General features: G+C 37.6%; 1 protein-coding gene across 1 annotated transcript in view; it reads left to right on the plus strand.

The window, feature by feature from the left end:
- Positions 1-276: 276 nt before the first annotated feature.
- Positions 277-26,232, plus strand: part of LOC111142434 (dystrobrevin alpha) — a 258,816-nt gene continuing 232,860 nt past the window's right edge. Inside the window, exon 1 of the mRNA XM_022495559.1 lies at positions 277-452. The gene's annotated coding sequence lies outside the window, so the exon portion shown is untranslated. The remainder of the gene's footprint in view (positions 453-26,232) is intronic.

Here is a 26,232-nt window from a genome sequence, read left to right on the forward strand (position 1 = left end):
TGATCTGAAGTTTCCAAGTGTTTCCGTAATAGCCATCAATGAAAGCATCTCCTTTCACCCACGCAGAGACAGGTAAAAAGACAGCTGAGTAAATGGGCATTAGGTGGAGCGGCAGCGGAAGCTCAGTCAGAGGAAGGAGGGGGGAGGCGGGAGGGCGTTTGAAAGCCTGCCATTGGTGAGCTTACCAAAGGCATCTGCCAGTGGAACTTCAATGGAATGTGAAACCAAATCATTTTCAAGTTAAAGATAGACACAGTATACACCAGGATCTAGAAGCTGGATTTTAAACGTGTATCGCTCCCTAGAATTTCAGAGAGTTCTGTTATGACCTCTGTAGTAATTAACAATTTGGATAAAGTTGGTTTTTCAAGTGACTGTGCTAAGAATTCATGGATGGTCTGGATGTCCTGGAATGAAAACGATTTAGGAGCTCCTGGTGTACATACCCTAGGGTAAGTGAAAAGATTGGCTTTAAGGCGCATTGCTTCTCTGGGAAGGTGAACGTTGAATTTTTCTTTGTATTTGGGTAAATGAAAATGCAATCGTGAAGATTTTCCAGTACTGTAACTTTCTTACCTTTCTTGAGATATTTGGCATTTTACAAGTTATGCAGCAGAAAGAAATAGAGTATTTCAGCTTAGTTTTTGAGATTTACCTTGCATGTCTGTCACTTCAGTTTTGCTTTATTAGCCTTACTTACATTTTCCTCCCTTAACTCTTTAAACACCCGGCCTTTATTGAATTACAATGTTCGTGGCTCTATGTCATAACAGCCATTAAATGTTACTGTGTTTGTGATGCCTTTGGTTGCAACTGTTTTATGGTGAGATGGAGAGATTTCCTTGCCTGGCACAATGACACGTCCGAATTTAGAAAATGAAAAAGGAAATTAAATAAAAGAAGGGAAAAAGAGATGGTCTAAAGGTGGGGCGAAAAGCACAAGGAGCCTTTAGAAGATAATCTGTGTTTTTAAAAAAAATGAGAAAAAAATAGGCAGTTTTCCATTGAAGAGAACAATTTATTAATAGAAGTTATTTTTTGGTGCCGCCTCATTAATTCCAAGCAGGTTCTCTTCCTCCAAAAGGCTGATATTTGCTAAGTGAATGGAGGCGTTCTGATCATATGAAGCTTGAGAGTGGAGGAGGGAGAGTTGTCTTATTTGCTGTGACCACGCAGCGTTTTAAGGATTTCAAACTTTTTTCTTCAAAAGAAAGAATGACAAACTTCAGTTCTCTTCATGTTTTGACCATGTATAGGTTTTGTTTCTTATTTTGTCGAATGACCTCTCAGCTCTGCTCTTAGAGACAGATTTCCCAAACTTGCACGGCATTCCTTCTGAATAAATACTGTCCATAATAGTCACAGAGGACATGGTGTGAATTGGAAATTCTCCTTTATATGGGGAAAATAAATCTACTGACGTTCTCAGTACCGCGTGGGGCTGAACAGTTGTTAAATGTAACTGGCTGGGTTTTGCCCTGTCAAATAGACCAGATTCTAATGAACTGAGTCAGCTACACGAAGTACAAACAATGAATGACTTAACACGGATCTTTCAGTTTTTATGAGAATAAATAATATGCAGCATTACCCTTCTAAAATGAAAAAATGAGCATTGTCTTGTTAGAGTCACTTGATTCGACAACTACCGAATGATCTAGCAAGACCAAAACAAAATGTGAAGTTGGCAGGGCTCAGTTTTGATGTCCTCACCCTCCTTTCTCTGCCTACTTTCCCCTCTTCCCTTCCAGTCCTCTTTCTTCTTCCGGCTGATGAATATCACTGCTCAGTACCCTTCCCTTCTTGCAGTCAAGACCTATCTTCCAGAAAGTTGCAGTGAATTTTCACTTCATTTCTCCACAAGCGGATGGTACCTTGTAAATTTTCCCTGGTGACATTGACTTCTGTTCCCCTTGCTTCGCCCAGCTGAGTCCTGACCTGTTCATAGTAGGAGTGAGCCTGGTAGAAATTGTAGGTGTTTCCGAGAAATTTGTGAGTGTATCACCATATACACGTGAACACGCACAAGCACCCTTCCAGGTGACTTGTACTCAACTAATATATTTCTGATTGAATTATACATCTAAATAAAATTATATCAGGCCTTTCAGTGTGGGGTTTTGTTTTTGTTTTCAGTGTATCCAAAGAAAACCAAAAAAAAGCACAAAATTTTAAATTCTAAAATGTAAGTATTTTAAACCATGAGGCCAAATAGTGTTGACAAGGAGGACGAGTATTTCTCTGCTGCTGTCATGTCACTCATAGTTTCTAGTTCCCTGCTGAAATTTGTCAAATTTGGGCTTTATTTCACTGAATATAGTACATGTAGTTTTATAATATATGTCTGCTAATTCTAGTATCTCAAGAGTTACTGGATTTGTTTTTATTATTATTGTTCCTGCCAGTTCTTACTGATGGTGTCTTATTTTCTTGGCTGCTTAGATATCTGACTGTCTGGTGGAAATGTATTTTAAAAATCACTTGTAAGAAGAAATTGAGACCTAGTGGTGACAGTGTTTTCCTTCAGAGGAGATGTTGGTTTGCTTCTGTCAGGCACCTGGGAGCAATATCAGACCAGAGTTTTCTTTGTCAAAGTGCAACACCTAAGTTTCCTGAATGACCCCTGTGTAAGAAACAAGGCTGCAGAACTGGTGAGGAATCGTTTGGGTGGGGGGTGGGGGAGGTTCACTCCTATCCTGAAGGAAGGTATGCCTTTTGATATCCCAAGTTAAAGTTGTATTAGTTTATTCATGCCCTCACCTGAGGACCATGGGCTTTGACATTCCCACAAAACCGGTAAGGCTACCCAAAGTGCAGCTGGTTTCACAGATTTTTGTTCCCAATACTCACATGCCAAGAGCCAAAGCTTTCAAAGATAAGTTACCTCTCTTGAGTTCTGGTCTTCCAAATTTCTGTATGTGAAAACGTCTCCATCTTATTAGCTCTTTGCTGTTTCAATATTTTATTTTATTTTTAAAGGTTTTATTTTTATGTTTGATGGACAGAGATCACAAGTAGGCAGAGAGGCAGGCAGAGAGAGAGGAGGAAGCAGGCTCCCTGCTGAGCAGAGACCCTGATGCAGGGCTCGATCCCAGGACCCTGAGATCATGACCTGAGCCGAAGACAGAGGCTTTAACCCACTGAGCCACCCAGGCGCCCCCATTTCAATATTTTAAATATCTTTAGTGAGTGGGAGTGTCAGTCCAATTTCATTACTGTTAGCAGAAAAGTAAATTCACTCTACTACTTCTGTAGTCACTTTTCTTTTTTTTTAATATACTCATGCTAGAAAAGGTGTTAGGCAGTCTGCTAACATCATTGATTATTTTGGTTAGTTTTTCTGACTTTTAGTTTTAGTTGTTACCTTTTGGGGGAATTTGCAAATGCATAGAGGATTCATGTTTCCCAGCCTTATTTGAGCTGTCAACAATACTTAACAGTCCTTTCATTTGTCCCTAGCTGGCCCCTTTCCTTAGTCATCTCTTCAGTCTCTCTAATCCACCCCACCACCATCACTGACAGCTGTTGACCTTGACTCCTCTCACTTTCTGTTGGCCTTTATCCAAGTATCTCCACATTTTAAAAATTGTCTTCAATACATTCCTTCCTTTCCATTCCCCTTGCAACTGCTCTGTTTCAGTTCTTCATCACCTCTCTTGGGTATTACTGTGGTCTTCCAGTTGTTCTCCTGCCTCTTGGGTCTACCTCCCAACACATCTCCCACCCTGGGACCAACACACCTATCTTCTCAAAATCATAGACATGAATGAATTGCCCCCTTACTTAAAAATCCCTAGTAGCTCACCATTACCTTCAAAATAAATTCCTTAGTATGTCTTAAAGGTCTTATCACAAAGCCTCAACGTATTTGTCTAACACCATCTCCAGTACTTCACTGATTATCACCAACACTTTAATCACACATAATTCCTGCCTCTAGAATATTCCATACACTATTGTATCTCTATGCTAGTCTACCTTCCTGCCCTATCCCCACCAGAGTACCCATTGTTTATCTCCTTTATGGATAAATACTGCTTCTTCAAAGTTGACCTTGTAAGTCACCTTCCCTGAATTTTCTTTACTTATATAGTCTACCTGCTATTCTGGGAACCTCTGATGGCAGGGACTTCATCTTGATCATTTTTGTATTCTCAGTAACTGACACATAGAAACCAGTCAATTTAAATTTAAGGAAATGAACAGACAACTATTATGAGGAAGTTTTTTTCTCAATAATTTGTTACTCACTTTATTCTTTTTCATCCTAAACATCATTATTCTTCTGACCTTAGACCTTTTTCTGGAATCATGATCATTAATGTTCCTCTGCATCAAGTAGAGTCAGTTAAAAACGCATGTGTTTCTTTGATTATCACCATTTTGTAGGGAGGAGTCCATCTATTTCCATTTTTGGCAAATGAGACTCATTGTGATGACGAGAGAGATCATGGAAGTTTAAGTATAAATTACCTGTATATTGTCAGATTCACGATAAAAAGAAAAGTCACAGAGTTGGAAAACTTGACATGTTTCAACAAATCTAGCCCACGCTGCTGGGTAACACCAATGGAAAAGTCAACCTGAGACAACTAGATCAAAATTATCTATTCAGGCTATGTACATAGCCTGAATCTGAACAATCAGAAAACACTGGATTGTTGTTTAGATCACAATGTAGTGCCAGAAGGAAAGCAGTTGATTGCTTATGTGATATGACATTGTGACCCTAATCTTAAAAGTGGCTGAAATTTTCATTTGAAAACTTTAAGGACTTAAATGTTAATCTCATTTTGCTATGCTGAATTTAAACAACAACAACAACAACATTGCATTTAATTATTAAAAACTGAGTACAGTTGTTGGGAACCAGAGAGAGAGGAAATACAGCTTATTAATCTTAGGATGTTTAACTAATTTCATATTCTTCAGATCATTTATAAATTTGTCACATAATTATTACATGCCTTTGACATAACAACACCTGAGATTCAGAAAAATAAGAAACTTGGTCGATATTTTTTTCTTATACAGGTCTTTCCTACCTCCACAAAGGAAAAAGCCCTAATATGGATGGGGTAAGAAAATATTTTAAAGATAGATAAATAGATAAATAAATAAATATTACTTTAAATAAGAATCTTTTAATCTAATCAAATGCTCAAAGTCAATATCTAGATGAGAACCCAGATTTATCTGTAATAAAATATGAAAATATAATATTATAGACCTTTTCTTTTTTCCCTCATCAGTAAAAAACAATTTAAGACTAGCTCTTGAAAATTGGTTGATTTTAAATCACAGCTTTCAAGTAGCTGAGCTAATTTGTTTTATTAATTCAATAAATCTCTATCAAGCTCCTAACTTGTGGCTTAACTGTGCTGGATTAAGAAATTATTTATCTAGTCCCCTTTACTGGGCATTTACCCTGGAGTTTGTCACGTTAAAACAATGGATGTAATTAACAAATTCCTTTATATTTTTCTCTAATTTCTTCTATTCTTAATATAGTCATGCTAATCTCCATACTTGTTAAAAAGTCACTTTGCCTTTCTTCAACAATTAATATTTTCCTCTCAGGATGCTAAGTTTTAGGAGTCTTGGGGCTATTTTAATTTTTTTTTAATCTATATTTACCAGATGTTCTCTTATAGAATCATCTAAAGAGACCTAAACAAATTATTAAAAAAAAAAAAAAAAAAAGACGTAGAACATGTCTTCTTATCGCAAAGGAGACTTGTTGTATCTTAATATAAAATGTAAGTACATTTATTTGCATAAATAAAGTTGGATTTTGCATTCTTGCAAGATAAATATGGCGTGAAGATGACTCAGGGACAGCCTGAGTCACGAAAGCTTTGTAAAGCTTCGTGTATTCTAAAGAGGGCAATAGTTATTTTTACTATTTTTCTTTTTTAGTCTCGCTTTACTTTTTGTGCTTCATTCCTATGTAATGTAGTAGCACATAGATTTATGAGAATTCACTGAGTTAATCATAGTTCAAGAACACAGTTGCCTTTACTAATTGTATTAAGAGATGTAGATTAATTTTGAATGAAATCTATCTTCTAATGCATAAGAACTTCCTAGTCCTAGACCGTTCATTGCTACCCATTTGTTGCAACATATTTACTCATCAAAAGATGTTGTTTTTAACACTTCAGATAAGTGTAACAATTCTCCTCTAAACCGCATCCAGTGTTTTATACTATTTGGTAGGTAAGAGACATATGGTATTTTCTTTTATACACGATAAAACGAAGATGCGGACATAGGAAGGGCTCCAGATATACTACGTGTGGTTTCCTGAGGTAACAAACAACCCCTAAATCTCAGTGGCTTATAAAATCCAAGGTTTCCTTCCCACTCATGCAAATTATCTACTGAGGGTTAGCTGCAGGCTCTTCTCCACATTGTTGCTTTCACCTGGAAGGGTCCTGTGTTCCTTGGCCAAAGCAAACCATGTGGTCACACCTAACTTCATTTGGCTGAGGAATACAATCCTACCACATGCCTGAAAAGAGAAAGAGCTGGAATTTCTACAAAGACCTCTAATAAATTACTAATGGATGTTAGGCGGTCCCAACCCCCCAGTAGAACAAAGATGTAGACTCAAGTCTTAGGCAGTAAGGAGTAGCCTCTCCTTATCCATGGTTTAGCTTTCCTCGATTTTAATTACCCTGTGGTCAACCGGGTCATCCTCCTTCCGACCAGTGGTCAGAAGGTCAGTCAGTCGCAGCCTGTCCCTGTGTTTCAAACCCGTATCACTCAGCTCACTTCATCTCCTCATGCAGGCGTTTTATTGTCTCAAATCATCACAGGTAGAAACATGAGTACAATACAATAAGAGAGATACTTAGACACCAAATTTACATAACTTATTACATTGTTGTAGTTGTTCCATTTTATTATTTTTTAAAGATTTATTTATATTATTTTAGAGAGAGAAAATGAGTGAGAGGGGCAGAGGAAGAAGGAGAGAATCGCAAACAGACTCCTCATTGAGCACAGAGCCCACCGCGGGACTCAGTCCCAAGACCCTGAGATCAGCACCTGAGCCAAAACCAAAAGTCAGATGCTTAACCGACTACAACACCCAGGCATCCCTGTTCTATTTTATTATTAGTTATTGCTGTTAATCTCTTACTGTGGCTACTTTATAAACTAAACTTAATCCTTGGTGTATATGTATAGGGAAAAAACATGGTAGATTGAGGGTTCGGTACTGTCTGCAGTTTCAGCCATCCAGTAAGGATATTAGACTGTATTCCCAACAGTAATGAGGGACTACTGTATACCTGTGAACAGGTGCCTTGGCAATTTGTAGACAGTTACCTGTTGTCTGATGCTGTCGTTTCTTCTCTTTTTTCATCCCCTCATGATCATCCCCACTAAGGCTTTTGACTCCCTAAATCTTTGCTGTTTCCTCAGTCCCTGTGACCTTTCCTGCCCCTGCATTTCTGATTCTTGGGAATCCTAACCCTTACCCGTCTTGACACTTACCCATCAGGAAGTCCTGCCCATGAACACCACATGAAGAGAAAAGAGCCTCTGATAGGGCAATTCCTATAGATTGTAGAGAGCAAAAGTGTAACATTACTTCTATGCTTTCCCATCTCTAAGAACTGATTGTGTATAGCAAAAAAGAGAGAGAGAGAGAGAAAGGCAATGGAGTATAATTCATTACATCCCCAACCCCCAGTATTTCCAAGAGGCAAAATAAAAAGATTAGGGCTAGGGAAAAATGCCCCAGAAGAATGGTGATCTATATTCTGTATTAGAAATGCATTGTTTTGAGTAGGATTTACACCACTTTGATACTCTATTTTTGTTTTGTGTTTGGTTTTAAACACTAACAAGGCAAAACTGAAGAATTCAAAGATTAATGAGATACTTAAAAATTGGAAAATTATTAAGCCAATGTTTTAAGGCCTTTGGATTTTAATATAAATCAGCAAATCCCATTTATGTTCTTGGAAGCAGCAAAACTAGGAAATGCTATGTGCAAAAAGAAAGAAAATGAGCATCCTGGGTCAAGTGAACTTGGAAAATGCTGTATACCATATCTTTCTCTTGGAGATGTAGGTGACCTTCAGTGTTAGGAGGTCTTAAAGTCTGATTTTTTTCAACTCAGTGTTTCTCAAGCTAACTTGTATACACACACACACACACACACACACACACACACACATAATTTGATTATCTATAAACACAATATGCTTCAACATGTAGCAATACTTATAAATATATCTCATATTTTAACATACTTTTTAATATACATTTTAACACACTTGGTAAGTTCTTGTTTAAATCACCCCTTGTTCATTGTATTAATAACCAAAAGTAATAATGTGGCAGCTGATGTGAATATTTTGAGAACATAAAGCTGGAAATTTTAAAGGACTTCAAAATATCTTTACTATTGGGTGCTTTGTATTCTCCTGATAAATGGCATTGATTTTAAGCACCAACAGAAATTAAATTTTAAACTGCTAGGGCATCCTAATATTTGTTTAACTTTAGTGGAGAATATAATTTGTGATGCTGCCACAATTAGATTGGCTGTATTCATCAGAATCCAGAGCTCCACAGGGATTTGTACTATTTTGTCCACTTCATTCAAAAATCTAAAACTGTTACTCCATTTTAGAATATGACTACACATTATTAATTTATAAGACTTAGTTATCCTTTCTTTATGAAGACCTCGTGAAAAGAAGAGTAATCTTCAACATCTATTTCTTGATTTTTTTTTTTTTGTTCACCTTCTTTAAGTTCAAACACTTCAAAGCTTAAAAAGGAAAAGTAAATTGTTGGGTTTCAAAAGATGCCCTATGAAAGTTACCATCTATGGGAATTTTTCAGGGCAAGAAGGGTCATAGACTAAGACAAAAAAAAAGTGTTTGTTTTTTTTTTTAGAACATGTGCTATATTCAGTTAAGCTCTGTGACCACTTAAAATGAACCAATTGCTCCATGAACTTTTATACTATCAGCAACTCTAGTCAAAGAAAATTCTAGATATGAGGTTCACTGATTAGTTTCAGGGTGTGCAGGTGTGATGGGACACATGTCCTTTTGTGACGTCATCCACTCCTATAATGTTATTCTGCTTTTTCTCTATCAACATTCCAGTTCTCCTCCTAACATTTTAAAAGTGAGAGATAATTTTCTGTTTGTTGGTACATTTTTTTAAAAAAGAAAATTACCTGGGAAATATACCTTCTTTCTGTATCATACAAAGAGAAATCGTTCAATCAAAAGTGTGGGTAACATCATTCTTAGCCCACATTTCTCTCCTGGTTTATTTATTTTTATATTTTCCCCTGGGGTTCTAAAAAGATTCAGAAACCATAATGATATCAGCAACACCTCTAAAAATCCATTGCAGGGGAATCTGAAGATTTCTTCTCAACTCTGCAGGGCTGTTCCTTTGCAACTCTGAATAGTCACACAGCAGAACACTCTATTGTTTGCCAAATTACAAAGTCAATTATATCTACATTCTGAAACTGCCTAGTACCTAAAACATTTGAAATATCCTGTGTAACCATTTTCCAGACACCAGAACATAAATCTAAATTACTTAGATTTACAGTATTATAATCTCCCCTTTAAAATGACGTGAGGGAAGTGTTTAACTTAATGAGGCAAAGGATCCTGGTGTGCAAGTTACATTACATTTTTCATTGCACAAGGGTAAATTATTGCTTCAGTCTCCTAAATGGTACCCCAGTGGCCTCAAAGACACAAAGTAGCTTCCAGAAATGCCCACTTTTGTCTTAGGCAATAACTTACTCCATGAGAATATGCTTTCTGAGAATTGCCCATAACATTTCTTGCAGTAGGCTGAATTTCTTGAAGGTCATTCATAGACGCTAGCCTGAACTTGTCTTCTTCTTCTTTTTTTTTTTTTTAAACTTAGGGACATCGAAGTGCTAAATCTTCAGACATTACCATACGAGAGGGAAACTAATGAACATTTTTGTTCTGTCTAAACCATTTAGAAAACAAGCAAAAAAAAAATTCTGAGTAAGAAATGAAAGGGCATCATATTTTTTCTTAGCATTTCTCCTCTGGTCAGAGTTGCTAACTTTTTGAAATAAATAAGTGCCAGTCTATTAGGGTGGTCTATAAAGATTATTGGAATATAATAATTAAGTATAGTGTTCTATATTTGCAAAAAGAATCTTAATCCTATATTGAACACCATATTATGAATCTAAATGTGTGTGTGGTGGCGGGTTTAAAGCAAGCTTCACTTTCTAATAAGGTGATATAGGAATTTAATTAAAACAAAACAAAACAAAATACCCTCACCATTCAGTGCTGCAGCATTTGGGTAAATGTTAGAGCTTGACAATTTTCAAGGCAGAGACGTTACTCCAGGCTTTCTGCCAAACCATCCCTGGTAATCTGATGACAAGAAATGAAGCAAAGGAAAGTGCTGCTGCCTGGCTTTGTTAGATATGCACTTGCTAAAAGAGAAACCAACACATTTCTTAGGTAAACCATCAAAATTACAATTTCGAAACACACATCCACACACGCGCGCGCGCGCAAACACACACACACACACACACACACACAATGCTTTTACAAGTCTAGGAATACACACATTAAAATACAATTCAGTGCTTAAGGGGAGCACAGAAGTAGCAAACACAGCTAGGGTTGACTGGCTCCTTTATCTTGAGTGGTTTTAATATACAGCCACATTTCTTTCAATGGCTGCCATGGAAGGAATTAAATTACTCATATCTGGACAACATTCAGCATTGCCCTTACATGGTTACATTCTAGCAACTACTTGAAATTCTCATTGATAAATGAATGGATTGTGCTGCTGTTTTCTGTGGTTTATCTACGTGGTTTGGATAAACATGTGTTTTCCTAAACTGCTAAAAAGCAATTTAATGTCATAGTGATATCAGAAAATAATCAGAGCATGCATTTTTATAACAGAAAGACTGGTTGAAGTGTTTTAAGTTCTTTGGAGAGAGGGATATTGAGTAAATTATTGTATTTGCCTATATTTTTTTGACCACTGGCGGGCTCTCAGATGGTTTTTTGCTTGTTTGTTTTTACTTGAATTCTTTAGAAATCTATTTGATATAATGAAATTTCAGTAGAAGAAATTTAAATCTTGGCATTATAAAGTCTATATAGTCTCCCAGCCCATGATTTGGTATATATTTTCAAAGTACAAAATGAAAGAAAAATCAGATTTAGTTTACTGTGTTCTTTCACTATTTTACAACAACAACAACAAATCACAAATAAGAGAGAAATGAACCATGTACTTTTTAAAATAATCATGTCATAATTAAGACTTGCCAAAATTACTACAACCTGTATATTAGAATAAGATATTCCTAAATCTCAGAGTTAGACCCTGTGTTTGATGTTTTAAATGACCTACACCTTGCCAGGTCCCTGTCTTTGAAGAGTGCCTTAGGAAGACAGGTACCTATGGTGATAATTTTCTCATAGTGTAGGAAAGATAGAGTGTTCAGGAGCCCAGAGAGGTCCCAAAGGAGGTGATAGCTATATTGGATCCTGACAGGTGAGTGGGAGTTACCTAGATGAAGAAAGATGGGAAGGCATTCAAGATTGAAAAGCTAGCATGAGCAAAGACAGGAAACAGGTGTGTTGAGGGGCATTCATCTTGTGTTCTAGAGTCTGAGGGTAGAAAAAGAAGGTGCATTTAGAGAGGTCAGTAGGTACCCAGATGGGGAAGGCCTCTTATGTCATTCCAAGGGTTTTTTCCTCCATTCCTTAGAGCATTTAGTACTTCTGAAATCCAGACTCCTTCCCCAAAAGAAAAAAAAAAGCAAATTAATTAATTAATAAGAATAAATACATACTCACAGGAAGATATAGAGCTAGAGTTCAAAATGGTCTGCCATGTATATCAAGTTCTTTGAATTCTCATGTATTTGCATTTTGCTCCATAAGAAACCTCTGTTTCATTCGGCATCAAAGGCTTGTTCTCCAAATTTCCTGAGAAATGCACCATGCCTATTCAATAGTTTCTTATTCTCCCAACACATTGATGATATGCTTTAGAGCTTCCTTTGACTATAAATCGCCTTTGTTGGAGAAGCACAGCTGTAGGGATACTTGGGTGGCTCAGTCAGTTAAGCGGCTGCCTTCAGCTCAGGTCGTTGTCCCAGGGTCCTGGAATCAAGTCCTGCATCGGGCTCCTTGCTCAGTGGGGAGCCTGCTTCTCTCTCCCTCTGCCTGCCATTCTGCCTGCTTATGCGTGCGCTCTCTCTCTGTGTCAAATAAATAAATAAAATCTTAAAAAAACAAAACAAAACAAAACGCACAGCAGTAGATACTAAGGGTTACAAGAAATTGATCACCCTGGATGATGATTTTAAATATGGTGAGAATGGAGGCAGAGAAGAGAGAGAACATTGCAATAGTCTTCTCATAAAACATAATGCCTATTCAGATGGAATATTATTTTCGAAACTGGGGAGGTGGGGTTTTCCATATTGTTTTTAGTTTAATTCATTATAAGCCAAATATTCTCTAACCTATTCCAAAACGGACATTCTAAGCAAAGCTTCTATAAAAAAAGAAACCACACATCATCATCTTCTCACGGTGTCAGCTCTTCTGAAATATCGTGAATGCCTACTAAACGAGACAGGAGAAATATTTGTCACTGTAAGCGGCACTCTTAGCACAGGGATGTTTGCCCTAAAGGGTCCTTCCTATCTCTTCTCATGGCCTCATTGCATCTTGTGACGATCTTCCATAGGCACTCAAACTTTGGAGTCTTGCTGGACATTTCTTCACCAATTCACATAATCCACTTAATCCAGCACCAATAAGTTAGAAGATACGGAATTGCATAGATCAACTAGGAGAAAGGCAAAAGAGGTGCCGTTTTGATACTCAGTGAAAAAGATTCTTTTCAGGCGACTCTGTTTAATAGACCGTGAAATGCAAGATGGAGGACTACAGCAGTGTAAATCTGAAAGTGTCTATGACTTTAAAACCCTATGATTTGAATCGTAAGTGGCTATGAACCAGGTAGGGGGAACACAGAAAGCATCCCCAATCGATGATGAAGCTACCAAAGCATGCTCTTATCACAAACTCAATTAAAATTTTAAATCTTGGGGCACCTGGGTGGCTCAGTGGGTTAAAGCCTCTGCCTTCGGCTCGGGTCATAATCCCAGGGTCCTGGGATCGAGCCCCACATCGGGCTCTCTGCTCAGCAGGGAACCTGCTTCCTCCTCTCTCTCTCTGCCTGCCTCTCTGCCTACTTGCAAACTCTGTCAAATAAATAAATAAAATCTTAAAAAAAAATTTTAAATCTTATAAAAAGAGCTGTGCCATATTCTCCTCATTGGACAGATCTAAGTAACTCAGTTGGTACTTAAGTGAATTGGAGACATGCTTTTGTGCCCAACCCTACAGAAATATAGGCTGAACTATGATGATGGTATGATTTTTTTCTCTCACAATCAGGAATGGCCTTAATAACATTTACAGATTGCTACCAGGAAGACTTCATATTAGCAATGCTAAAAATAAAATACTTATTCTCTAATATTCAAATGAACAATACTAAGTAACCCTACCAGGTCAGGTGAAGAATTTACACCTGAGAGGGCCCAGGGCCCATCAGTAGGTCTTTCTACTCAAATATTCAGATATTTGACAAAAGTATGTCTTGTATTCTTGATTCAGATAGTATAATGGTAAGAACTACTTGTAAAAATTTGTAGTCCCAAATTGTTTCTTTCATGCTTTATGGGACTTATAAAACCACAAGTTCAGATAAAGAACTTCTTTCTTCTTTTTCGAGAGTTTATCCATCCTTTGTATATCAGAGTGATCCATCTCTGTGTGAGAATATAAGTCAGACTTCTTCAATTTTCCAATAGAATGTCAACTCTGCTGCCTTTTCACCTGCTGTTTAAACATATAGATCTTTCCTCAATCAACCACACAGAATATTGACACTTTTAGCAGCTGCCAAAAGATTTAACCTTGAACTGACTGTGCTAAGAACATATGCCAAGACATCTCTAAGGGCTATAGTAAGTTGGGTCACGTACACCAAAGCTCATTCTCTTTATTCTTTCCTTTCCCCGCACCGTACACATGTAACATCATTACTGAGTAACTGTTTAATTTTGTGCCTTGACCACTGTTAAAGTTTACCATACCACATGGTAAATAAAGAAATGGAAATGGAAAATAAAGAATAACTTTGAACGATAACTGTAATGTACTAAATATTGCTCCACAACTTCAGAATAAGGAGCTATACCACAAGTGCTCATAAGAATTTGTGCCAGGAAAAAGTTTCTCTCTCAAGATAAACTTGGAAGCTTTCTTTACTGTACAAGGAAAACTATAGATGCTCTCCATTTCCTTTTTTAAAATTTTGTGGCTGTCTAGATTCTTACAGCTGAAGTGAATGCTCAGTTGTATTAATGATCTAATTTTCAGTGCTTAATATAGTTGTCTTGAAGATTTGTTTCTAATTGTACCTTAGCAAAGCTCAATTTGCTGCTTCTTTCATAATAACATTCATCTCTGTCATTAGGGTGTAATTTGTGCTTTCCCCACTTGTGATCTCTGAGGTCAGTGATACTGCCTGGTGCTCCACTGTTTCTCATCATTGAGCAGATGATAGTATTTGTTGAGTTAACATTACTTTGCACTGTCTTGTATGTTTTTAAAAATAGATATTCCATTTTGAAAATAGGAAGTAAAATTTTAAACCAGCAGGAATGACTAACAAGACATTGAGAATAATGAATAAATAAAAATAGTAACATTTCTTAGGGGCATTTCAAACCCACTTTCTCCACAAAGCTTGGTGACAAACTTAGATCCCCACTCCAGTTTTGCACAGAGTCTATATTTATTATCAGTCAGGTCACGTTGTATTTTATTGAGTTGTATTTTCAGCGAGTTTTAACTTTCTTGGAGTTTTGCATCAGAGGGCTCTTGACAGAAGAGTTAAGCAATTAGGTCATGCTTGATTACAGTGTGTTTATGTCATCAGTTTGTCCTAGTCTAGCAACCAAGGCTATTAGTCAAATATGTGAGGAGACTTCTATAGGTTAAGAAGAAAGATCACACCTGTGAGGCTATCTTTATGAGAACAGGGATGAGTTGACTAACCTTCATTCCTGCAGGAATGATAATCACACATTCCTTGTGTTTCTCTCATAGATGTCTTTGACATCTAAGAGACTAAGGCTGGAGTGAAGAAGTAATTGTCAAAAACCAAAACCAATTCAGTCTAACTGGCGGTCTGAAACCCAGGTCTCCGCATTTATGATACGGATCTCTTTTGGATACTTCTCAGATGTGCCTCATAAGTTCTCTGAAACAATGTGTTGAAGAAAAAAGGGTGACCCGGCATTTCCTCATCGTTGAGATGACTACACAGCACTACTTGGGGGTGTAGGGTGTAGTCATTTATCTCTCTTGTGCCAGTGGAACAGTTTGCTTTGAGGTACATGTAAAAAATGGATAGATCCAGAGGAATGGAGATGGTGGGAAGACATCCTGAATAGTAATACACACTCAAAAAGAAATAGTTAAGAAGCTATGGTAGATCTGCTCAATAGAATATTATGTGGTTTCCTATGCATTTAAGCTCGCTGTACATTTCTTTCATGAGCTAAATCAAGTATCTTCCTGTAAACTGTCTGATGTTGGTTTATCTTCTTTAACTTTTTTATTCTGCTCTGCTAAATCAGGATAATAATAAGGCTACCTTCTGGGATTTTTGAGAGGATTCCACGAGATAATCCGTGTAAAAAAAACTAATGAGCTCAGCATATTGCCCATAGTAAAATTATATCTATGGAACATGTTAACAATCAGGAAAATACAGATGTCCTAATATAACAATAACAACGAGGACACAAAATTGTGCAGTCGTCATAATTATGTAGATATATCGATTTAAAAAAAGCCTAGAAGGAAACATTAAATGCAGATATCTTTAAATCTTGAGATACAGGATGTTATTTTCTTGTTATTATTATATTATCCAAATGTCATTATACAAATTTTTGATAAAGCACACACAAAATATGCTTAAGGAAATATAACATTCATAAAAATAAATGTCAACCTGCTAAAGTGCCTTCTTTTGGATCTTAACAGTAAGATTCTTGGAGGGAACTGGCATGTCTTTATTTGCTAACCCACATTTACTTACTAGTGTACATCTCATTTACACTAAGAAAATATTACCACTCAATTCTAGTCCAAATCCTTTCCAGCCTTGCAAACAAGTTCATCCACCTCTGATGAAAATTTAGCAGGTAGAGAGTGATATGGTCCTGTTCTGTGAAATTCCCTCCAGCCTCAGGGGCTGAGACCTATACATCTTGATTCTTAGGTACTCATTTCTTTCCCCCAGAACGTGCATCATTCTTTTAGCAGAGAAGAAGCTCAAAAGAATAATGTATTCTTGAAATATGTGGGGGTGTGGAACTGTAGTAATGTGGCACTCCATACGCCAGGCATATTCTACAGCACCTCATCACTACAGAAATAAAAAGAATCAGGGAGAATCTTCTTTGCTCCTGTTCTGATTAGCTGTATTGAGGAGCAATAAACAAGGAAAGGTTGTTGTCGTTAATTTGCAGCACTTATACTCATCAGTAAACGTTATTACTCTTTGACATTTTCAGTGCTGCTCAGCTTACCTGTAAACATTTCCCCACCAGTACTCCTTGCTCTAACCTTATAATTATGAAACACTATGTGTATTAATCTAAATGAAGATATTATACCCATGAGAATTAATCATGACTGAGAGAGCTCTCAGTGCATCAATCAATTATAATGAGTCAGGCTTCGTGCTATATTCTTATTGCTTTTAAAAACAAGTACACATAATTTTATGAGAATTTACACTTCTGCACATACACCCTCTACCTTTTTGATAACACAATTTTCTAATATACTGGATTCCTCTCTGGACTGAATCACCACGTTCTAGGGCTGGGAGAGGCTTAGACACCAGCTAGTGACTGGTTCACTCTGTTAGTTTTACAACAGAGGAGACCATAGCCTGGAGAGATGAACTTTGTCCAAGATGCAAGAGTTAAGAAGAGAACCGAGTCCAATTCTGTTCTGTTACATCTTAGAGCCTTTTAAAAATCTATGACAACCATTCTTTGGCCCTTATAATAATAATTTGTCAGCCTAAAATACTTTCTCCTATGAAGTTCATCCTGCTTTGGAACATTTGTAGGTAATATTATGAAATCATTTTTTATGAGTAAAGAACTAGAGAAGAAGGATTAAAAACTAGTTCACAAAGCATTTTAAATCAATGGTGACTATAAATCACTGTTTTATTTAAACAGAATCAGATAATTCTCTATACATAGTGCAGGCAAATGGAAGTATGTCCTTCAAAGGCTAGAGCAGACAGGTCATAATTCTATGACTAGCAGTACAATCCTCTAAGTTTCTCAGTAATTTTTTTTTATTATTCCTTTCTGCCTGTGTCACTTTGGGAGGCTTAAAACAAGCCATTCATTGTTACAAAGTAATATTTTGATGTTTTCAAGGGGCTTTGTACTGTGGGTAAAGAGAGAATTTCAAATGAGTGTCATGTTAAAACATACAAAAATAATTACTTGCAATCTTAGCATTTTTCACTTTCATAAAATCATTGGTAAAATGAGTGACCCTTGATAAGAAAATCTATTTTTTTCAAATTCCCTTTTGCATTCATTCACCATCCACTTTGGTCACCAGCCATGTACCAATTACTGTATGAGGTCTGTAGATACAATCTCTGTCCTCGGGGACTCATGAAGTATAGAGGAAAAACATATATACAAGCAAATTGTCATGATTTCATGTGACAGATATCACAACATAAGCCCCAAAAGGCACAACAGAGAGGGCAGAGGATTAATAAGGGGGAAGATAAATGAGCTGAAACTTGAAAGATGACTCCAAGTTTGACAGGCAGATTTGGGAGGAAAGGGTTCACAATATGAAAGCAAAATAGTATTCTGGAAGGAGTAAACATCATTTAAAAAGTACTGGAGGAGTAAAAAAGTATGATATTGTAGGTAACTGAAAATGATTTAGTATTGCGAAAGAATGAAACGTATTGCAGTAAGTGGTACACAGACTGAACCGATAGGGAGCTGTATCATAAAAGGTCTTTCAGAATATGTTAAAAAAGTCAAAACTTATACTGAGGCAATGAGAAACCATTCAAGAATTAAGATCAGGCAAATGTCCTAGTCAATCTGACTGTTAGGAAAGTCACTATTGCCATAGTCTGTAAGAACGAGTGGAATGCAGGGATTCCCCTAACCAGGAAGAACAGCAAAGAGACAACATACTACAAATCCCAAGCAAGAATAATTAGAGCCCCATGATCTAAGGAAGTCGCAGTGATAGTAGTAGTAAGAAAGAAAAAGGAGGATAAATCTAAGAGATACTTCAGAAATAGAATCAATGTGATTTAGACATTGGGCGGGAGGCCAGGAGGAAAAGCAAGTCATCAAGGGGAGGGTTTGACATATGGAAAGGATAAACACAGTGGCTTTGGACATTTTGATGGGAAGCTTTGTGGGATATCCATGTAAAGATTCCAGTAGGCAGTTGGATAAATAGGATATGTCTTGTGTAGAGACATTGATCTAAAAGTCATTTGTATATAGGCAGTTTATTAAATCTATGAAAAGTGTGACTTATCCCAAGGAGATGTATACCAAAAGGAAAAAAAAGGCTGAGGAAGAGCCCAGTGAACATGTTAGTTGGGTTGAGAAAGACGAAGAGCATCTTCAAGAGACATTGGGAAACATTAGCCAGAGGGAAATCAACAAAATGGGGCCTCCATCCCCCACAAAGAGAAGCCGTTACTCAGCTCTCCATAAAGAAAATCAGCCCTGAAGAGTTCTAGAGTCCACTTAAGAAACTTTAGCAACACAGTGGGACAAAAAACCCAAGAATAATCACAAGAAAAGGGAAGGAAGACAGTTTCATTTTGCTATATCATCCCATCGCTAAGCCAGCTTTGCTCATCACAGAGAGGGAACTCCCCAGCTGGAACGAAGCCCCCACTGGGAATGGAAGCTTGGGTAAGTGGCCACGTTTTAGAGAGGGTGGTCAAATGGGAACCCAAATTAAAGAATTTTTTTTTAAATATCAGTTTTAAATAGGACAGGCTTGAAAATACTTGAATTGCTTATATAAAATAAATTCATGGAAATGGATAATTGGAAGACTCAAAAAAGAAAGGAGAATTGGTAAAGTTCCAGAACAGACCTAAGAGGGGAACCCATAGAACAGATATTTGTGGGCAATACAGCTCACATACTACATACCAAGATGAGTATTGCTGTAGTGTTTGGCGTATGATTTTTCAAAATTTTGATGAAAGAGAAAACTGATATGGACTGATTAAATTGCTTTAAGGACTGTTTTCATGAAAATATCATTTAAAAAAAAACCCTTCAGCTATATATTACAAATTTCAGATGCTGTTGTTTCTTGATCAAAGAAAGACAGGCAGATACAATGCTGGCCTTTGTCCAGAAAAATGTCCTGCTCTTACTTCCACAAATGATCACATTGGGTTTGATATAAGATTTCTTAAAGATCACTATGTATTATGACAGTATATATTCAGCAGAAAACATTTTCAGAAAGAACTCAATTACGTGGGAAATGGTCCTGCATCTAACTTTGCAGCTAACTCACGTTTTCATTGAGAATGTTTTATCATCAAAAGAACAACTTGAATTATTATCAACAAGCCACACTGGTTTAATCCAAAATGCCAGTTTGATATATATGACAAGGGTAAGATCAGATTGTCTTGAAAATATGAAAGATTTTTCTTCTTAAAAAAAATACCGTGGGATAAAAAATTTGGCCGTGTGTTCAGATTCATGACAGGACCACCACGGGCCGGAACTCCTAGAGGTGCCATTTATACAGAATACAATAGAGCTGCGCAATAGGATAACCATATCAGTACGGGGCCAAGGACCAGAGGATTCAGGCCTCACCCAAATAGGGAACAAAAATCTGATTCAGGAACCAGAATCTGAGCCTCAGCTAAGACCAGACAGACAGATTTTGTAGGACTTTCATTCTGGTTTTGTGGGAGCTGCCATAACACCAGAAGCAAATCAAAGGGAACTCTGTTCATACCATGTACTCCCCAGAGTTGGACTTTTAGAGATTTTTCTGGCAGATGGCTGTGCCTTTTCTAACAAAATGCATATTGTAACTATTTTGTTCTTGTGTGCAGAGAGGTCTTTATCTTTCTGGATCCTATGCTTCTCCAGTTTTTACTAATTAGTCTTAGGAGCTCAAGGGTATTGTTTTAGAAGAACATTCTAGTCTACAGCTAGTAACTGCAGTTAGTACAAGTAAAAGAACACAGAGGGACTAAGGCAGGGCTTTTCTATTCCTCGGATAGTTAATTCATTCATTTATTCAACAAACACTTCTGAGCACCTGTTACCTGGCAAGCCTTAGTGTGCTGTGTACTGGCCATGAACCAGGCCAAGAGACTAAGAGAAAGCTAATGGTTCAAGGGATAGAGCACATGCTGAGAGAAGGATTTTACGTGTAGCAAGAGATACAGGTACATCACTGAGTGAGGCATCAATGTGTTTTCTGCAAGTTGCATTTTTAAAGCCATAATTCTTCCAAATGTGTTGAAAATTGTCCTCAGAAGCTATTTTAACTTTACACGGATGCAGCGCTTTTATAACAGGAAAATGTTCATATTTTCAGCTCAATTCTTAAGTGGGGAAAACATGACAGATGCTTTTGCTAAGCCTAGGAGATTGATTTAAACTGAATTTTAATTAAAATTATTCAAAGGACTGGTGAAAAGCTTTCTCATGACTGCCTGAGACCTTCAAAAGTTCTGCTCTCTCCAACAAAAGACATAGTGTCATACTTAAATCAAGATAGCAAGAAAAAAAGAGACTAACCAGTTATTGATTGGTTTCATCATGAGGTTTTCCTGAATGCTATGAAGGAAAGATAATTTTCATTTTGCTTTGCTAATTACAGAGATATTAACTTATAAAGACATTAAAGTCAAGAAATTAACAATGATGTAAAAAAATCTGAGAACTGCATTAACACATTCCTATAAAAATTACCTGCTGTGTACAGTATTTATTTTTTTGCATTTTTGATATAGAAATTCCTCTTAAGGAATGATGGTCTGAAAACACACTGATTAATTTATATTTATATTTAGACTTTAACATTATTTTTTAATAAATGAGGTAGGAGACCATCAAACTGTTATTTTTCTCTCACATGTGAAATGTCAACATCATTTCTTCAAGTCTCATTATATTTAACCTTGGAAATGTTTGTTCCTCAAAAAGAGGGCTAAAAGGGAATGGTGCCGTATTAAACAAAGTTGAAATTTAATAGAAACAGCAACCCATGTTAAATTCTTTTTATAAACAGTGCTATCTCAGGTATTTTGAGAGATGAAAAGATTAATTGGGTTTGCAACTCATCTGTAGCTCATGATATACAGTAGAAAGCAGCTGTGATCAGTGTTTTAAGAACTGAAGAAACAGCATCCAGGCTGAAATTACTGCAGAGTGGAGAAGTTAATCCCAGTTGGGGAAACCTTCTAAGTGACGTACACCGACCAGAGTCCTGGGTGCAAAAGGGAGCAGCAGTGCAAACACAGGGTGTGGCCCTTTCTTTCAACAAATGTATTCTCTTCTTGGGGAGATAAGACTGAGACATAAAATAGAGGACTGTATAAATAGAGAAAATATGATAAAATATGCGATTTTATGTACAAAAGAACAAAATGTCTCTAATCCAAAAGTAAAGGCTCTGAGCATTCAGTTGAGGGAGAAATTGAAAGTGCCTGGAGAGACTGAATTTTGACCTGCAGACAATGGACCACGAGATCGGCTGGGAAGTGCTGGAAGTATTTGCACAAGTTGCAGAAGGGAAAACCTGAGACGGTGGAAACCATGAACAGACAGGACTGACCAACAGCTTGCTCGGTGCATGCCCTTCAGAGGCTGACCTGGCTGAAGCAGAAGGCACATTTCTGGGGAGCAGTGGAAAACGGAACAGATGCCTAAGGAAGGGCTGGATGGGGTTACACCATGAGCTCCGAAAGATGAGGAATCCTGACTTGGTCTGATTGGAACAGGAAGTTTGTCGTAATTTGCCCAGCAGCCTGATGACACGCGGAAAGCAGGTAGAAAGACATACTAGAAAGATTAGTCTGGCAGTTACTGGTTTTCTGAAGAACAGCTTTATGTAAAGTTCCTCTAAACAGTTTGGAATCTGTAAAACATTAGACAGATGTACAATGTTACTATTACCTTAGACACACACAGAAAATTGAGTGTGTATATAATCCTAACACTTGCAGAAAGTGTCCTCTAGAATCCCGCAACTGAGAGACTTAGAAGAAAGCATTTAGTCAGCCTGCTGTATTGTGAGTAGGTGAAAACAGATATAATGGATTAGCATTTGTTAAGACAACATGAGAGAAAAAGAAGGGAAATGAGAACTGAAAAGGAAGATTTATATAGAAAAGGACCTATCTCAGATATTTTAGGAACCTTCCAAAGGTGTCCTGTGGTTGGAAAAAAACAAACAAAGAACAAAAAAAACCCAACACCTTACCTTCATAAAACATTTTTTTAAAGATGTTATTTATTTATTTGACAGACAGAGATCACAAGTAGGCAGAGAGGCAGGCAGAGAGAGAGGAAGAAGCAGGCTCCCTGCTGAGCAGAGAGCCCGATGTGGGGCTCAATCCTAGGACCCTGAGATCGTGACCCAAGCCAAAGGCAGAGGCTTTAACCCACTGAGCCACCCAGGTGCCCCCATAAAACATTTTTTAAGGAAGAAGTATCTTTAAGAGTTTACAAATGGGTTGTCTCAACTCTAACACCTGAGAGGACACAGGCTCCAAATGTTGCCAGGAACCAGCAGAGAACTTACTGTAGGTAGTCATCAAGCCCTTAGTAGAGAAAACCAGGGCAGATCAATTCAATTTCCACCCAGGGCACAGAAATAGATCTTAGTGATAAGGAGGTTGTAATGTAGCTGATTTTCCTAACACTTGAGTGTATACCGTACTTGGCATCCTTTTGAGAAAGCTGCACAGATCCAGTCCAATAGAAGGGTCTTACATGTGGACATAGCTGGTGAGGGCTTATAGCCAGATATTACTTCCTGATTAAAGATCTCACCATTAAAATGAAAACATTTTTGTGTAGCAGATAAACTCAGTGGTCAAAAGTTGGTGCTAATGGTGTCAGAGTAATGGACTTGCCCTTCCAAGTGTCCTCTCTTTGCCCTGGAGTAGCTTACCAGCTTGGCTCCCTCCTTCTCACGGAATCACAATGCATGTTGTCACAAGAGGAACCGGACATGAATGGTGGAACAAAATAAATCCATCGTCCCACTAGAAGAAAAAAATTCCCTTAAATCCTGCTTAGGCACAGGTCTGTAAAGCACGGTTGAGGCTGACAGTCAAAAAGTCTATTAGTTCATTCAAAATCCCTGCTACATCAAAAAAGCAGATAGTTTAACTGACTTCACCTTTTATCCCCCCCACCCGATTAGTCAAAACAATTTACCCTAATTTACCCTTGAGACCAAGGATATTTGTGTGAGCACATAGCACAGCTGGGGACTCAACAATCATCCCAGGTAGTATCTGTGCCGGTTGTGTTTGCCTTCTCTTATCCCACTGCTGAAATTCTCACTGCTCTCTTCCACCCAGAGAGCTCACTCTTCCCAGCTCCTGACAACTCCATTCTTAACCCTCTCCTTCCAGGTCCCTGGTTTCTAGAGCATACTTACGCCCTGTTGCCTCCTCTTAGCTAGTGCCTACATAGTATTCAAGATCCTCAATTTAGGTCTACAAATACCAATAGGTCTGAGAGATTAGGAAGTGGCATGGCATCTGAGCAGGCTTCTTCAGGACCTGCAGATGCCTCAGGCCCGTGGGATGCCCTGGCTCGTGTTCTCTGGCCCGTGTGTCTCAGGAGTATGGTGCCTCACAGGGCCTTCCCGTGTCCTGGAAGGAAGGATGCTGAATCTGAACTGTACCAATGCAGCTGTGCTTCTGGAAAATTCCCCCTCCAGCCCCACCTCTCTCTTTCAACTATGTGCTCAGCCTGGGCAAAATGGGAAAGGTTTTCCTTAAATTCTTCTTCATTCTGTTTCTCGATTACTAAAGGCTTTCTAATGCTACTAGTATTTTTTCTAACATTAGCTACTTTTAGGAATTTCTTTGTACATCTTCTGTCTGGCCATATCTTATTTCTAAAAATATGAATTGTAATATTTAAGAATAATCAAGTTTTCTGCAATAGCAAGTAAATGCCCGGGTGTTCCTTTAGGTTATTTGTCTAGTTTTTAAAAAAGGCATATAAAATTCTTCTTATGTATTCCTTCTCTGCCGGCCATAATCATATCTTTAATAAGATGGTAAGTGAAAAAATAGGAAAGTGTTCTGTGCCAAATGAATTCTGCTGAAGTGTTTTCAAGTGTTTTGGTAAAGGACTCACATATTCGGGTGATACAGTGATTTCTTTTGATTCTCTTTTGCCATAAGGATCTTTAGACACGACATGCAATTTTATAAAGAAAGCTAGCCATCAGGTTAGTGATCCGTTTATGAAGAAAGGTTCATTTCCCTTGGCCTCTGCTTATAAAATGTTCAAATTGCATTATGTTCTTTGAGATTTTTTTTCCATTGATCCAGATAAATCTTGCTTGATACCTTTTCAAAGAACTGCTTATCAGAGAACTTCCAGTAACCTTCTGGCATTTCAAAATTGCATATTCCCTGGATAACAGTTTTATTTGTTGTAATGATAAAGCTTCAAAGTTCCTAAAAATAGAGCTAATGCAGAAAGACAGCTGTGTGAAGTATTATTGGCTGCCTTGATTTCTTCCAAGCTCTGTACTTTTCCTTTTTTTTTCGTACATGAACCCGCCTGTCACACTTGATAAGCTTGTATTTTCAAACCGGTTGAGACACTTTATACCAACTGGATCTCTAATCTATCAATTACTTAAAATGTAGGATATTCACAATTTCTTCAGTGAAATAATGTTGATGATTTCATCTAGCACCTTTCTTCTTCGTAGCGTAAATAATTTCGTGTTTTTATTGCTAATCACATGTTTTATTAAATTATGAAATGGCATCTCATGAAAATATTGTAACAGTAAAACAATTCTGTCCTATGTTTACGTAAGCTCGTTTATTTTCTTAATTAATAAGGAACAATTCAGTTCTCGTTATAACTCAATTTCAGTTTCAACCAAAACACAAAAATCTTACCGCATCATTTATATGAAGAAATAACTCTGATTTTCTCTGGTGTTCGAACAATTACCTTAGTATGAATTGCTTCGGAAGCTCCTTCAGCTAAAGCAATACTTAGCAAAGTATAATCTGTCTGACTGACTCTATGGAGTTTTCCCAAGTATATAAGCTAAGAGTCAGGAAGTAGGTTTGGGACTTAGGTGTTCAGAGCTGGTTTTATTCTTTTTTTTTTAAACTTTTTTTTTACTTTTTTTAAAAATTTTATTTATTTATTTGACAGACAGAGATCACAAGTAAGCAGAGAGACAGGCAGAGAGAGAGGCAGATAGAGAGGAAGAGAAGCAGTCTCCCGGCCAAGCAGAGAGCCCGACGCGGGGCTCGATCCCGGGACCCTGGGATCATGACCTGAGCTGAAGGCAGAGGCTTTAACCACTGAGCCACCCAGGCGCCCCTGGTTTTGTTCTTTTTTAAAAAAAATTTTTTTTAATTAATTTTTATAAACATGTAACTGCTTTTATTCTTATCTCTTTATTCTACCCTTATTTTGTCTTAACAATAGTTTGTGCAGGCTCTTGCATGGACCCTCCCTGTCAGCCCTAGTGTGGGTCCTGGCAATTCTTTCAATGTGCTATGGGTCCTCCTGGGCTCAGCTTTCTTGAGAAAAATAGTCAAGTGAGGTCTTTGTGAAAAATAATTCCAGGAAAACCTAAGATGCCCCGCTCACCTGGGCTCCTGAGATCAGTGCCATTGAAAACCTGCGACCTGGGGCGCCTGGGTGGCTCAGTGGGGTAAAGCCTCTGCCTACGGCTCAGGTCATGATCCCAGGGTCCTGGGATCGAGCCCTGCATCGGGCTCTCTGCTCTCAGGGGAGCCTGCTTCCTCCTCTCTCTCTGCCTGCCT

Source organism: Enhydra lutris, unplaced genomic scaffold (genome assembly GCF_002288905.1).
Source record: "Enhydra lutris kenyoni isolate GAN:26980312 unplaced genomic scaffold, ASM228890v2 scaffoldscaffold8, whole genome shotgun sequence".
Lineage (NCBI taxonomy): Eukaryota > Metazoa > Chordata > Mammalia > Carnivora > Mustelidae > Enhydra > Enhydra lutris.